The following is a 17,043-nucleotide window of genomic DNA, read 5'->3' on the forward strand; positions in this document are numbered from 1 at the left end:
TCAATCAGGTGAGAGCATCTCGGCAACAAAGACAATATTTTTTAATTGTCAAACGACTGACTATGTCAAAATATGTTGTAGACCATGAAAACAAACAAACAAAAAAATTAAGTTATGTTGGTCATCCATTGGACTTTTGAGAATTTAATTTCACTGCTACTCACCCGATTTTAATATTTTCTGTATTTCCTTGCATTTTTTTACACATTTATTTGTTTGAAAAACAATTTTCAAAATTTGAAATTTTTTCAAATATTTTCTATTTACAATTGGGGGATTCAAACGGTCTCCTATTAGGTCGTATTGTCATAATGTCATAAAATATGTTTTTAGTTTAAACAAATTTTGACAGACAATTTCCAAAATTTGAAATTTTTTAATATTTTCTATTTACAATTGGGGGATTCAAACGGTCTCCTATTAGGTCGTATTGTCATAATGTCATAAAATATATTTTTAATTTAAACAAATTTTTGTTGGGTTTAAAACAAAAAAGTTATAAACTAATCAGACTTTTTGAGCTATGCTTATTAGTTTGTCATAAAATAACACTTTTTTATTTGCAAAACAACAAGAATTTGTTTAAATTAAAAAAATATTTTACGACAATACGACCTAATAGCATTTTTTTCAATAACAAAAAATATAAAGAAAATTTGACAAAATCAAACTCAACATAAACAAACAATAATCAGCTGTGCTCGTAACTTCATCTTATTAATACACCTTGCATGTTGCCATTATCATTTAAAAGCTAAACAATATTTAAATTATTGCGGCTTATAAAACTTGGAAAATGAATCGCAAAATAAAAGTATTTGCAATAGATTTGATTAAAAGACTAGATATAGGTTTGTAATAAAGCTTTATCAATAAGTCATGCATAAATATTTATATATTTACTATCTTAATATTTCTGTGTTTATTGTGTAAAAATCTCTTTAGTTCTTTTTTTCCCTTTTTTTGTTAAACATTTCATTATTTTGTTTGTGGCAGTTATAAATTTCTACTTAAAACAAACATTGATGTTGTGCTGCTGGCATTATGTGTCCTAGTGTGAATGGGTCTGTTTGGATAGTGGTCGTGACCACCATCTATTTTTCATCATGCTGTGACAAGTCATATATACCACAAGTGACATTATAAATTTTCAACACACAAATCCATTCGTACATGTTCTATTTTGTTCTGTAATACCGCCAAATGTACGGGGGTTAGAACTATAATAAATACAACAATAAAAATGCAACCTATACTAACAGTTATTGCATCCTTTTTTTTGATATCCTAGTATGATTCAAACGAAAAAGAAATAAAGATTTGGGTACAAATCAATTGGATGATACAAATAGATTTTAGTTTTATAAGGAAATATGGTATTTTAAGGACCTTTACAGCTTCAGCTGTTGGGACAGTATAAAAATATTAAAGGTGGTCTAGGACCCCCAAGAATTACGAGGTCCAAAGGAGACTTTAAATATGTCGATTTTATATTTTTTGTGACTTCTGAGTTCTGTTAACGAATTAGAGAGTGAGTGGCACTTACAAGGGACTAAATTAAGCTTCTTATTCGTTGAACGCTTATTTGTTTCCATTTAATCCGCAATATTACAGCTGGTCTAGGACCCCCAGGACTATACCAGGTCCAGAGGAGTCATTAAATAGAGCGATTTTAAATTTTTAGAGTTTTTTTTTGTGACGAACGCTTCTTTGTTTCCATTTAATCCGCAATATTACAGGTGGTCTAGGACCCCCAAGGAGTACCAGGTCCAGAGGAGTCATTAAATATTACAATTTTATATTTTCCGAGACTTCAGAGTTCTATTAACGATTTAGAGCAAGAGTGGAACTTACAACAGCTTAAATTAAGCTTCTTATTTCAACTCTTAATTGTTTCCATTTAATCCCCAATACGAGTATCCCTAATAAATAGTCCTGCACTAAAACTAACTCTCGCATGTGTGTGTTTTAGAGTTTTTTTATGACGAACGCTTCTTTGTTTCCATTTAATCCCCAATAATAAAGGTAGTCTAGGACCCCCAAGGAGTACCAGGTCCAGAGGAGTCATTAAATATTACAATTTTATATTTTCCGAGACTTCTGAGTTCTATTAACGATTTAGAGAAAGAGTGGCACTTACGACAGCTTAATTTAAGCTTCTTATTTCAACTCTTGTTTCCATTTAATCCCCAATACGAGTGTCCCTAATAAATAGTCCTGCACTAAAACTAACTCTCGCATGTGTGTGTATCCTACAACCATTCATTCATTTTAAAATCCTCACTTGACATGTTGGGCGCGTTGTCATGTCATTTTTTTTAATTTCTACAAAAAAAATAGCAGAAAAAATATTTTCATTCTTTTTCATTACACAAACAACTTTTTTTCAACTTTTTTGCAAACTTTTAGTAGATGTTTTCTTCCATACATTTTTTTCCACGCTGGCATTTCTTTACGCCCCAAACAACACATTCGTCATGTGATGAATTGCAATGGGAGTGACGTTTTTATTTCGTCAGTGATGGACGACAGGACACTACAGAGCAGAACAGAACGCAAAACACAAACAGACATGTGAGCATGGCTGCAGATGACCATGTAAGGAGACAAAAATGGCAAAGGATTGGCTTTCCAAAGGACACTAAAGATGCCCCCGAAAAAATTTAAAACTTTTTATGCCGGATGCTGTTACAACAAAATAAAAACCCCCAAAAAAATACATACATAGCTTTCCTTTCGATTTTTTTTTTCCTTTATCAGTTTCCGTTTTATACGAACAACTAATAAATGTACAAGAACAAACAAACATGGAATGATCGAGAGATGAATCCACCAACCCTCAAACCCCAAACCAAACTTCTTCATTGAACAAACAATTGCACTTTGTCACGTTATAATTCTCATGGGCATTTTTAACAATAAAATAAAAAGCTTCCATGTCATTCCAAAAGATGAAAACTGGAAAAAAATGTTAAAGTATCTGTATGTAGCTGTAGTGATAAAAAAAGGATGTACATTAAAAACAAAATGCAATAGAGCACGATATGAAGAACAACAATGGCAAACGAGAGCAAGTGCAAAAAAAAAAAAAAAAACAAAGAAGAAGTTATAAATGACTACTTTGGCTGCTGACTGCCAGGAGTAATAAAATGTTGCCATTTTAGATTCCAAAACTAAAAATGAAACTCAAACAACAAAAGTTTATTTCTTAATTTATGTTCTTGCAACAATTGCTGTTAATAATAATGCTTTAGGTTTAACTATTTTTTTGCTTCTGGATTGTGCCTTGAGCCGCATTTCGCCCCAAAATGACTGACAAGTGTCCACTAAGTAGTAAAAGCGAAATAACAGCAAATGTTAATTGAACTCGTTGATTGCTTTTTATTGTTAGTCAACATTTTTTGTTTTCTCAAAAAATATTTATTGCATTTTGTTGTAAAGAAGTTTAACTTCCAGTTTTGAGAGTAAACTACATAACAGGAAACGAGTCTAGTTTCCTTTTTTAAAATATATTGAATGATTTTATTCGCTAATATGTTGGTTATTCCATTAGTAACATTACGAAATAATAATTTTAAAAACAATTTCATTCAATGTCATAAATCTGAAATTCTGGCGATAGGCAAATATAACTGTTTACGAGGAATTCATATTAGGCATATCACCAAAGGATTATTGCCACAATACAAACATTTCGGAAAAAATTCTTCTAAGTATTCCGTCAATAGTATAAGGAGAATCTTACTACATCCATTAAAAAGACATTTAGCTAAGACACAATAAGCAGGAAAGCGAAGACACACTCTGTGTTGCATAGAATATTTTCGACCTGATTTGATGCAACTCAAATAGTTTGAAGCGTTTTGCTCAAGTGTACAATGTTTCTAATATCATGTAGCACTTCAAGTATCACTTAGGAAAATTCATTATTAATTCACAAGTACTTGAGGAGAACCCAATCTACTCCGATTAGGAAACAGTTTCTCTATATTACAGATAAAAGTCGACCAATTATTCTGCGATAAATGTTGAGGATGTTGTTATGAAAGTGATATCAACAACAGATGTCTTGTTGTAAAGGGTTTGTCAGGTCGTATATTTCTAAAAGCATCAAAATTATAGAGGTATTCGAAGAGAATTCTTCAAAGATTAAACCATAGGGTAACATAGAGACGAGACGTAATTGTCAAAAACCTAAGTCTGTTGTCAAAAACCTATCTCTTGCAATCAGACATATGTATCAGACATATGATTTGTTGTATTTTTGTTTGACAATTCGGAGTGTCTCGTCTCTATGTTAATTCTCTATGGATTAAACAATAAAAATAATTTACAATCCTTGTTTTATATCGTTGGTTCAGGAAATAGTTTCAAATTCTTTCAGTAAAAATATCAGATTTTTGTGCTAGCAACGATTTGTTTCCATGCATGATAACACTGGCACCACCATTTCAAGGCTTGCAAATTTTAACATACATATTTGATATGATTTCGAAATCAGTGTTAGTGTTACTATTGAAAATAGTTCCAATTCTGAGAATATAAAATTTTTCTGTGGCTACTATTTCCTATTGAACGTGTGGACATTCCTCCATGAAAGGAGATTTTTAAAATTTTTAAAGATTCTTCTGAAATAGAACCTGAACGAGAACCTGAACTAGAATTAGAACCTGAACTAGAACATGAACTAAAAACTGAACTAGAACTTGAACCTGAACTAGAAATTAAACTGTAACCTGAACTAGAACCTGAACTAGAAACTGAACTAGAACTTGAACTAGAACCTGAACTAGAACTAGAACCTGAACTAGAACATGAACTAAAAACTGAACTAGAACTTGAACCTGAACTAGAAATTTAACTGGAACCTAAACTAGAACCTGAACTAGAACCTGAACTAGAACCTAAACTAGAACCTGAACTAGAGCCTGAACTAGAACCTGAACTAGAACCTGAACTAGAACCTGAACTAGAACCTGAACTAGAACCTGAACTAGAACCTGAAGTAGAACCTGAACTAGAACCTGAACCACAACCTGAACTAGGGCCTGATCTATAACTATAACTAGAACTTGAACTAAAACCTGAACTAGAACCTGAACTAGAACCTGAACTACAACTAAACTACAACTAAACTATAACTAAACTAGAACTGAACTAGAACCTGAACTAGAACTGAACTAGAGCCTGAACTAGAACCTGAACTAGAACCTGAACTACAACTAAACTAGAACTAGAACTGAACTATAACCTGAACTAGAACCTGAACTACAACTAAACTACAACTAAACTAGAACTGAACTAGAACTGAACTAGAACCTGAACTAGAACTGAACTAGAGACTGAACTAGAACCTGAACTAGAACCTGAACTACAACTAAACTAGAACTGAACTAGAACCTGAACTACAATCTGAACTAGAACTTGAACTAGAACCAGAACTAAAACCTGAACTAGAACCTGAACTAGAACCTGAACTAAAACCTGAACTAGAACTGAACTAGAACCTGAACTAGAACCTGAACTAGAACCTGAACTAGAACTTGAACTAGAACCTGAACTACAATCTGAACTAGAACCTGAACTAGAACCTGAACTAGAACCTGAACCTGAACTAAAACCTGAACTAGAACTGAACTAGAACCTGAACTAGAACTGAACTAGAGCCTGAACTACAACCTGAACTACAACTAAACTAGAACTGAACTAGAACCTGAACTAGAACATGAACTAGAACGTGAACTAGAACCTGAACTTGAACTAGAACCTGAACTAGAGTCTGAACTAGAACCTAATCTAGAACCTCAACTGGAGCCTTAACTAGAACCTGAACTAGAACTTTACCAGAACTGAACTGGAACCTGAACTGGAACTGAACTAGAACCTGAACTATAATCTGAACTAGAACTTTAACTAGAACTTTAACTAGAACCTGAACTAGAACCTGAACTAAAACCTGAACTAGAACTTGTACTAGAACTGTACCAGAACTGGAACTGAACTAGAACCTCAACTAGAAACTTAACTAGAACCTGAACTAGAGCCTGAACTAGAACCTGAACTAGAACTGAACTAAAGACTGAAATTTAACCTGAACTAGAATCTCTACTAGAACCTGAACTAGAATCGGAACTAGAACCTGAACTAGAAAGAATTAACCCAGTTAATTTAGTTGTGCATGATTTTTTGGAGTAATTTATTAAATGTTGCTATATTTGTTTTTTTACATTAAACATTTAAAATCTCGTAACTTTAAAAATACTACATATTATATACAGAAACAGAATTAAGAAGGAAAACTAGACAATGATATTTTTAACCAATTTAAATAAAACTATTTTACTAACAACACATATTTAAGCAATAGAAATAAATTTGTGTATATAAGTCATAAAGTGAAAGTAAAATTTTTATTATATTCATATTATATAGATGCTATATACTAAAGCTAAATACATACAATCAAACATACATTCACATGTAGTATATAAGCAGTAAATACTATATTTATGTATAACAAACTTTTCATATGTTTAACAGTTAGTTTTGAATTCCGTTCTTAGTTCTTGTGCTCCTTTTTTTTTTTTGCTAGTTATTTTATTTTATTAAATAAAAACTTTTTTCAAGACCAACCAACAACAGCAGCAGCAGCATATAAAGTCAAAGTGGCTGAATGCACATCTCTGTACCAGAGTGAAGGAATGAAAAAAAAGAACGAAACCCAACCATGTACCAGAAGCACCACGACAAGCCATCCAGCCACAAGGATAAAAGAGGTTTTGAGATTTTTTCAGTAGTAGTTGCTGGTATTCTTCTCACATTTTTTTATTATTATTTTTTTTTTTTTTGCAAACAAATGCAGTAGACAATGAGCAGACATAAACGCAGACAGACGGACGGACAGGCAGACAGACAAAAGATGGAGAAAGTATAACAGTTTTGTTGCAACAACTTTGATATTAAAATGTAGTGCACCACCAAACAACCAACTAAGTTAACTTATTGTTGAAAACTTTTAATATACATATAATATAACTATTTGTACAAGTATATAAGTACAAACATATACGAGAATATATGTAGATTTGTGTGTTACTGGATGTATATGTCTGCTATGAAGTACATAAAGTACAGTGATGCTTAAAACTGAAGCATTTGTCTGCTTAATCAGAAGAGGTCTTGTCAAGCAAGGCGGGTTTTGTCAAGCAATATATAGTGTGGAAATAATTTCAATATTGCCAAAACCTTTAAATCAAAAGCCACTAATACAAATTCATACCTACATTTATGCCCATAACTGCTGGCAAAACTATGCACAAGTTTTAGCATTCACAACTTGGTTTACAGCAAACAATAAGAGCGAGTTCACAAAGCTCTAGCAAATTTAGCAGCAAGAAAATGTAAGAAGGAGCTGCAGTCAAAACAGCAACAAAATTTTATTATCCTTGTTTAAAAACTTTGCAAACTTATTATTTTTATTTGTTTACAACGACAACGTAATTGTAGACAAAAACTCTTAAATTCTAAAGAACAAAAAAACTCAAAACTTAAGCACTCTTTAACATGATGTGGCAATAGTTTGCTAATAATTAGCATAACAATTTTAAGTAGAGAAACTATTCTATTATAACAAATATCATTTTGTAAGATATAAAAAAAATAGTGTGCGTTGGCCGGGAATCGAACCCGGATCAACTGCTTGGAAGGCAACTATGCTGACCATTACACCACCAACGCCCTATTAAGTCTTGTGACAAAATTTGCTTTTGTGTAATTTCAGTGGCAAAGGTGTGCAAAATTTGACAAATCCAGTTATAAAGGTTGAAATGCGAAAATATTTTTGGCATAAATTAAACAATAGCCCAGACAAGTAAGGATTAAAACTCAATTAAAGATACCTTCCACTTGATGTTCTTAGCCAACTAAAATAAATTCTTATTTACCGGAGATATTTAAGGTCAAAAGTCACAAAAATACTTAGACTACACATAGGCTGTTCAATTGATAAACCAATGTCAATTTTACTGCATGGTCCAGAGAATCCAACATATTTCCCACACCCGGGCACACAACTACATGAAAACACAGTTTCCTGATGAAATTATTAGTTTTTCCACCAGCTATAGCATCCAAAAGACAACTATCTGTTTCAAAATTCAAAGACAGAAAATCCCTTGAACTGGACGGCACACAGAGGGATTTTGGTGTCAAGAAGTAAATTTTTCAAACACTCAATTTTAAAAATCAAATGATGCTGTTTTGTAGAGAAATGTTTAAAGATAAAGATAAAATGTTAAAACATTTATTTTGATAGATATCCCACTCGCATCCCACTAAGGGACTAAAAATATCTTAAAGGAATGGACCTAGGCTTTCTTTTGAGCAAAAAAAAAAATTAAAAAAGGGCCCATATTGGAAAAAAATTTTGATTTTGCAAAAAAAAATTAAAAAATTGTATGTCTTGCGTTACAAAATATTTATTTTGATAGATATCCCACTCGCATCCCACTAAGGGACTAAAAATATCTTAAAGGAATGGACCTAAGCTTTCTTTTGACTACAAAAAAAATTTAAAAAAAAGGGCCCATTTGGAAAAAAAATCGTATTTGCAAAAAAAAAAGTCAAAAATTGTAATTGTCTTGAGTTAAAAAATATTTATTTTGATAGATATCCCACTCGCATCCCACTAAGCGACCAAAAGGGTCTTCAAGGATAATATCTAAGCTTTTGTTTGACCTAAAAAAAAAGATTAAAAAAGGGTCCATTTTGAAAAAAAAAAGTCAACAAAGTTTTTGATTTTGCAAAAAAAGTCAAAAATTTTATGTTTTGAGTTACAAAATATTTATTTTGATAGATATCCCACTCGCATCCCACTAAGCGACCAAGTAGGTGTTCAAGGAAAATATCTAAACTTTATTTTAAGAAAAAAAAAAAAAAAAAAAAAGAGAAAAAATTTAAAAAAAAAGTCAAAAAAGTTTTTGATTTCGGAAAAAAAATATTAAAAATTTTTTATTTTTTTTTTTAAATATTTTTTTTTCGAAAGATCGAAGAAATAGCTATCTATACTATTTGGGACACATTTTGCTAAGAACAATAGGTAATAAGTTACATGGATAAGAAAAAACCCCTGTTTGACCAAATTGTCAAAATTTTACCCCCTATAACTCAGAGAGTTCTCGACCGATGTTGTTGAAAAATTGTGTCTGAGTTACTATCCAATAGAGCTAACCTTGGTGCAAATTTCATCCCGATCGGAAGACATCGATTTCAAAAGTTGGTTCACTTGACATGAAATGCCCCATATATATAATTTTCCTAATGATACCATTTACCTTTAACTTATTGAAAAATATAACATTTCTCCATAAATAAAAAAAAATTATGGGGATATCATAAATCGTTAAGAAGATATGCCCAAATCTATAAGTCTCTAAAAATTATTTTATTTTTGATTTTCCATGGAGAAAAAAATTGTAGCCCCACTTTCCCCCAAGCTGTTTCTTTAATATAATGAAAGTTGGGAGTGTCTTATTTCGATTCAAAGAAAATATAGTTTTCGGAACAGGATGAAAACTTAAAATTTTTTGTCGAATAATAAACAAAATATGAAAAAAATTCTTGATTTTATTGAAACTCGGCTTACGTTCTTCTTTTGTTTCAAAAAATATATGTACCAAATTTCTAGACTTTTACTTGGATAGGAAAAATTGTATGCGAAAAAATATATTTGGATTGTGGTCGATTCTGATAAAATTTTATTTTTTTCTTAATTTAGTCCATATAATTCTCTACGACCATTGCTTATAATCAGGGCAACCAAAAATATGCTCTAACAAAAGTGTTTTATGCGCAGAAAATATGCACTTAAAAACGAAAAATATGCTCTTAAAATACAAAAAATATGCACTTAAAAATAGTTGGGTATTGTTTTATTAAAAATAATATAAGAAGTAAATAAAAATTTGTTTAGTAATTAGTTGCACAATATTGTAGGGAGAGGATATCAAGAATTTCTCAAAATGTTTCTATTCTACATAAAGCTTTAAAATCTACTTTTTTTATCATTTGAATTATGTTTCGAAATCACTATAGAGAGCGTTTATAATTGTTTGGTAAAAAATAGCAGTGGATTTTGGTGCATTCATCATATATGAAGATTAATATCTAAATTTGACTTCCAAAATTTAAACAGAATTATCAAAAAGCCTTACAATGAAATAATTTGTTTTCTTTAAAACTGCGGAAAAATAAAAAAATCTTTTTTGTATTTTTATTAATGGAACTCAAATTTCCTAATATGTTTCTTCCTTTCCCAGCAATTGATTGTTTCTTAATGATTTCCTAATTTACAATTTGTGTAAATCTATCAACGTGCTTTGAACGTGATATTTTCTATGGATCATAATATTCTGAACATTTACTGAAAAGTTGTTTAATTTTGCATTAGTGGTAAACTGTAATGCCCAACCATAACTGTCTCAAGCTACCTTAATTTCCCATTTTCTTTTCTTTTAATTTTTTATGTATTTTTTACTATTTGTTAAATTTTGATATTTGTGTGTGAATATTTTTAATTTAATTCAAATATATGGAAACTAAGATCCCAGAAGTCAATGAAAAAATGAAGATAAGTCGATTATGGGTACTCTAATTTTTCTTTAAGTAGCTTAGGCAAATTATCATTGGACCTTAACAAAATTGTGAAATATAGAAATGAAAACTTACAATACAAGCAATAAAATTATATTTAGAAAACAAAATAATGAAAATAAAGAAAATATGCAACAAAAATATGAAGTTATGAGTTAAATATGCAAAAATATGCTATAAAACGCAAAATATGCAAAAATATGCAGTAAAGAGCAAAATATGCAAAAATATGCACTAACAAATCGATGCCAAAATTCTTATAATTGTCTGAAACGGATAAATAACTAACTCATATGTTTATACGACGCACAGCAAAAAATATGATATTGCATATTTTTGGTTGCCCTGCTTATCACAGAACGGAGTTTGGCTGAAAATAAGCGGGATTGGATTAGTGGACGTGGCACCTATCATACAAAGTAAATAGTTATTTTCGAATGTCTGGAGTACTATAATTGTGAATATTTTAAACTTTATATGAATCAATTTTATATTACGGCTTGAAATTTAACTAAAAATGGGATAGATCGGAACAGGGGGTGATCACATAACATACAAAGAAAACTGTTATTTCTAAATATCATGAGAATTCATTTGCGATCCCATAAAGTATATATATTCTGAATCGTTCTAGATAACGGAGTCGATATAGCCATGTCCGTCTGTATATTGAAATCGACTTTCCGTAGACCCAAATATTCAAATTTTATATTCACCTATAGACCCGGTTCGGTTAATATTTAAAATGGAGAAAATCGGGCCATAAATGACCCGGTTCGGTTAACATTTAAAATGGAGAAAATCGGCCCTTAAATAAGGAAAAAACCAGGACACCTCGATTTTTGACCTATTTTTAATCTATATCTGGATTACTAAGTCATTAATATAGACAATATGGATATCTAATGATATATATTTCAAAGATCTTTGCCGTATATAACGCTATATTAAGTCCGACCTACAATGGGTCAAAACTGGAAAAAATATTTTGTAACCCAAATTTTTTTTTAAACAAACACATTTTTTAGTCATCCCAAATAACTTACATACATGATTCATACATCAATATATCGGGAATTCTCCCGGCTCGATTGCTATTTAAAGTCGACAAAATCGGCCCATAAATAGCTGAGATATAAGGAAAAAACCGGGACAACCTCGATTTTTGACCTATTTTTAATCTATAACTGGATTACTAAGTCATTAATACAGACAATATGGATATCTAATGATAGATATTTCAAAGTCCATTGCAACGATATATATAAGGCTATAGCAAGTTGGATCTACAGTGGGTCAAAATTGGGAAAAATATTTTTTAACCCGATTTTTTTATTTTGTCATAAATTTTTTTCTAAAAAAAATTTGGAAAAAACTTTTTTTTAAAAAAATAAAAAAACTACATATGCCGAAGAAAAAAAAAATTTTGTTTACCTAGAAATATTTATTTTAAAGTATAACTTGGTGAACGTTATATAAGATTCGATACAGCCGAATATAGTTATCATACTTGTTTAGACTTTAATTTTTTAACCAGCATTTTTTTTCATAAATTTTTTTTGTCATAAATTCTTTTTCTAAAAAAAAAAAATTTTAAGTTTAAAAAAAAAATTTTAAGTTTAAAAAAAAAAATTTTAAAAAAACTTTTTTTAAAAAAATTAAAAAACTACATATTTCGAAAAAAAATTAATTTTGTTTACCTAAAAATATTTATTTTAAAGTATAACTTGGTGAACGTAATATAAGATTCGATACAGACGAATATAGCTCTCATACTTGTTTAGACTTTCAATGGCATAAGCTGGAAATAAAATTAAAAACTAAAAAACAAATTTCGGTTTTAATTATATTCATTTAATTTTTAATAAAATCCTTTTACATTTTGTATTTTACTACGATAAAGGTAGCGAGGCGCAAAGGGTTAAGCTAGTTATCATAGAGAAAATATACTTACAGCGGAAACTCTCCTGTCAAAGGCCTAACTCAGTTGTCAAAAACCTAAGTGATGAGAATGTATTAGTAAAAAAACTTTGTATGTGAAAACTAAAACAACACTCGTTTGAGTTTTTTTCCAGTCTCCGCTCTATGTATATTTTCTCTATGCTATTTATCATATTGCTGAAAATTTGCCCTTTAAATCCCCGTTCATCAATATGATAAATAGCATAGAGAAAATATACATAGAGCGGAGACTAGAAAAAAACTCAAACGAGTGTTGTTTTATGGGCTAGCATGGGTACTAGGGATGCCAAACGGGACTGGGTTTTACAAATCCCGGGATTCGGGATTTTAGAAATGTAAATCCCGGGGTCCCGGGATTTTTCGGGACCCCGGGATTTTTCGGGATTTCGGGATTTTTCGGGACTTCGGGATTTTAGTTAAACGTCAAAAACATCAAATTCAACAATAAAAACTATTGATTTCATTAATATATTTAAGTAAAAATATAACAAATCAAAAACTAATGCATTAAATTAAAATACATGGTCCATGATTTCCCCTAGCTCCATACAATTGCCCCACGGAGTACTGTTTGTATACTGTAAATATCTTGATTATGCGGCAATCCTTACAAAATTTTGGGATTCGGGAAATCCCGATCCCGAAAAATCGCGGGATTTTCGGGATCGGGATTTCGGGATTGGCATCCCTAATGGGTACCGATTTGAAATTGGTAAATTTCAAGGAAATTTATTTTTTTTCTCAAATTTGTTAAAAAATCTTTTCGTAGACTATTTGCTCTAATATTTAATTGCAGATGAATAATTTGGGTTGCTTAAATTTCAGATTATTATTAACCCTTTAATATCTGGTGTCAAATTTGTCCAAGACAGCAAAGTCTAAAAATTATAAAAAAAAATAAATTTTAATTTACATATTGTCAATTTGACATTGTTCTTATTTTTAAATATCACAATTTTATAGAGAAATTTTTAAGCCGAGAAGTCAAAACTGCTGTTCAAAGACTTGAATTTTAGGTGACGGGGAACAATTTTAAACCTTTGGAGCATTGAAAATCAAAAAGGCCCTATTAGTTCATATCGCCAATTATACATAGGCCCATTAACAATTAGAACTTAACTTAATGTTAGCACTAACTATAGGTCTTAATATTGAAAATGTCTATTGCAATATGTCACCTAATTTTAGCTACTGCTAAGTTATACATAAAATTTTTAATTCACAATTTTTAAAACTGTAGTTTGTGCTAACTTTAAGTTAAATATTTATTGTCATTTTTGTAAGAACTAAACCTTAGAATTCATATTTTTAACTTCCAAATTCTTTAACAAATTTAATTTTCTCAAATCATTTACTACTGAAATTTACTACAAATAACTCAGAAGAATCGCATTAATTAACCTAAAGTTTTTAAAAATTAATAGTTTGCAAAAATAAAATTTATTAAAAATATTAAAAATAAATAAAAAAAAAAATAGTGTGCGTCGGCCGGGAATCGAACCCGGATCAACTGCTTGGAAGGCAACTATGCTGACCATTACACCACCGACGCCCTGATGTAATTTAGAGCTTATAGGTTATGTCAATGAGGGTATAATTAAGCTTGTATAAGGTTAAAAATATTGTATGTGCAAATATTGTATAACACTGGCAATTCCGCAAAATAAAGAAGAAAGAAAAATTTATAAATAAAACTAGTTCTTATATAGTTGAATTGTAAAACGTTTATTGATAACAGAAACAAAAGTATGATTCATATATTTATACGAAGCAAGCAGTATATTTGACTTAATGGCTTATCTAAAAAAATTGTATTTTTACAATTTAAGTTGTTTTAAGAAAAATGTGAATTCCCTCAATATTAGACAACTGGTGATAAAAGGTGCTTACGATATCGTATGCCGAATTTAAAATACCGTCCACCTAAATATGATGGTATAACAACTGAAATAATATAACAATTGTTAGAAAGACTAGTTTACGCAGAAGATTAAAATATCTAAATATATAAAAAAAATGTACAAAAAATTGTATCTAATTCAGCAATTTATAACTGAAATTCCTATTAGAACGTATGAAATTTAACAATTTATATACTTAATAATTAGTTAATACGTTTGGATCAACATTTTTCCCTTTTAACCTCAAGTGAAGAAACAGAGTATAAACAAGTAAGAGAGCTATATTCGGCTGTGCCGAATCTTATTAATTTTTTTTGAAAAAGAATTTATGACAAAAAAAAATTTTTTGATGAAAAAAAAATTCGGGTTAAAAAATATTTTTTTCCGATTTTAACCTATTGTATGTCCAACTTACTATGTTCTTATTTACGTCGTTGCAAAGGTCTTTGAAATGTCTATCATTAGATATCCATATTTTTTTTTTATTCGTTTATTGAATGCTAAAAATCTTATATTTAAACTACAATAAACAATAGTAATGAACAGGGAAACCAAAATATGCAAATGCATGTTTTTTCTGGTGAGTCTAATGAGCACATGGATAAGATATTTACACGTTTCAGAACTATTTAAGAATTTTGGCATCGATTTGTTAGTGCATATTTTTGCATATTTTACCCTTAAATGCATTTTTTGCATATATTTGTTTAAATAGCATATTTATGTCATATTTTGCGTTTTTAGAGCATATTTTACTGTTTAATAGCATATTTTGACTTTATCAAAAACAAATTTTGTCTTACTTATTTTTCGCTGTTGTGTTACAGGTTTTTACTTCCTTTGTTTAAAATTCAAAATTGAAAAATAAATGGTTTTTTTTTAATATAAAATAAACACTATTTTAATAATAGCGCCATCCAAATATGAAATTTTAGTTCTAATTCAAACTTAACCGTTCTAAATTTGCTCCTATAACATCAGTTGATGTCGAAAGAACATTTTCTATGTATAAATATGTTTTCAGATCTATAGACATCGATTCTTATTTGAAAATTTAAGTCAATATTTTGTAATTTATTGCAATAATAACCTTAATTGAAGAAGTGACTTTATATTTATAAAAAATATCATCAAAAAATAGCTTAAGTTCCTATTATTTTTATGTTGTATTTATTTTTTGTTATACTTGTTTTAGTTCATGTTATTTTTGTTTATTTTATGTTACTTTACCTTTTTAGAAATTAATTGTATTAATTTTTTTAAATAAAAGTATATTTTTTGGTTAAAAATTATGTAAAAGTTTGTTTTTTAAGAGCATATTTTTAAATTTTAAGAGCATATTTTAAAGTTTTTATTGCATATTTAAAGCGCTTAAAACGCTTTTTTTAGAGCATATTTCCGGTTTCCCTGGTGATAAGAAATTGATTCATAGTTCTTTAGATATTCGAAATTAACAATTTACATTGTATTTGGAGGTGCCACGCCCACTTATATAATACCGCGCATTCTCACCTAACAATAAGGGTGATATTAGGCAAAATTTTAAGACTTCTACAATTATTGTTCTCCAGATATTATAAAATAATTATTTACTTTGAATGGGAGGTGCCACGCCCATTTATGCAATCATGTACATTTTCAGCCAACCTGCACACGATTCCAAAATTTCTAGAGGATCGGTCCAGAGGATTGGGCTCCGTATTTTGTGGCTCATAATTTAGTTAAGTCAAGTTTGTTAAGTTTTCATAAACATTATAACAGTGGACATTATGACACACCACCACAGGAGGAACGGAGGGAGAATATTTAATTATTGATCGATCTTTACAGAATTTTTAAATGAAACTTAAGAAATCAAGCTGTCAATACGAGGTCTTACTTAAGCTCTTTCAGTTTTATACGAATTTTATATGAAAACCTCAGATGTTTACTTGAGGAGATTTCGTATTCTTTCGAACACAAAAAATACGGAACAGTTTTTAGCTGCAAACATTTATAAAAATATTCAATGATAGTTTTAAAATTTAAAATTAAAAAAAAAACAAATTCTCGCAGCCGGTAGGATTCGAACCTACGCTCCCAGAGGGAATCTGATTTCGAGTCAGACGCCTTAACCACTCGGCCACGACTGCTTGTAGTCAAAATGTGTTAAACTCGCAATATAATACCCAGGGAGAATAAATATATCCTGCAACAAACAGCAACCCTTAAATCTGCCACTGTGGTAGGCACCACAAAATTATTAAGGGTGGAAAAATAACCAAAAAATATTTATGTGATTTTAATAGCGAAAAAAAAAACATTTTCAAAAAGAAATTGTCTTCTACAATTTAATTTAAAAATAAATTTTCAGCAAAAAAAAATTTTAGTTTTCCTTTTTTTCCAATTATTTTCGGTTTTTATGTCTGTTTTAGATTTTTGTTGTTGTTGTGTTGCTGTTTTTCTTTTAACTTTGACTGTTGTTGTGTTTTTGGTTTGTTTCTCTTGTGTTGATTGTTGCTAAAATTTTCTCATAAATCTTGCCTCAAGT

General features: G+C 29.9%; 3 non-coding genes across 3 annotated transcripts; all 3 read right to left on the bottom strand.

The window, feature by feature from the left end:
• Positions 1-7,665: 7,665 nt before the first annotated feature.
• On the bottom strand, positions 7,666-7,737 carry TRNAG-UCC (transfer RNA glycine (anticodon UCC)). Its single transcript has one exon. It is a non-coding gene; the product is annotated as a tRNA-Gly (tRNA).
• Positions 7,738-14,092: 6,355 nt separating this feature from the next.
• Positions 14,093-14,164, bottom strand: TRNAG-UCC (transfer RNA glycine (anticodon UCC)). Its single transcript has one exon. It is a non-coding gene; the product is annotated as a tRNA-Gly (tRNA).
• A 2,399-nt stretch (positions 14,165-16,563) lies between these two features.
• On the bottom strand, positions 16,564-16,645 carry TRNAS-CGA (transfer RNA serine (anticodon CGA)). The gene has a single exon. It is a non-coding gene; the product is annotated as a tRNA-Ser (tRNA).
• Positions 16,646-17,043: the final 398 nt, after the last annotated feature.

Source organism: Calliphora vicina, chromosome 4 (genome assembly GCF_958450345.1).
Source record: "Calliphora vicina chromosome 4, idCalVici1.1, whole genome shotgun sequence".
Classification (NCBI taxonomy): domain Eukaryota; kingdom Metazoa; phylum Arthropoda; class Insecta; order Diptera; family Calliphoridae; genus Calliphora; species Calliphora vicina.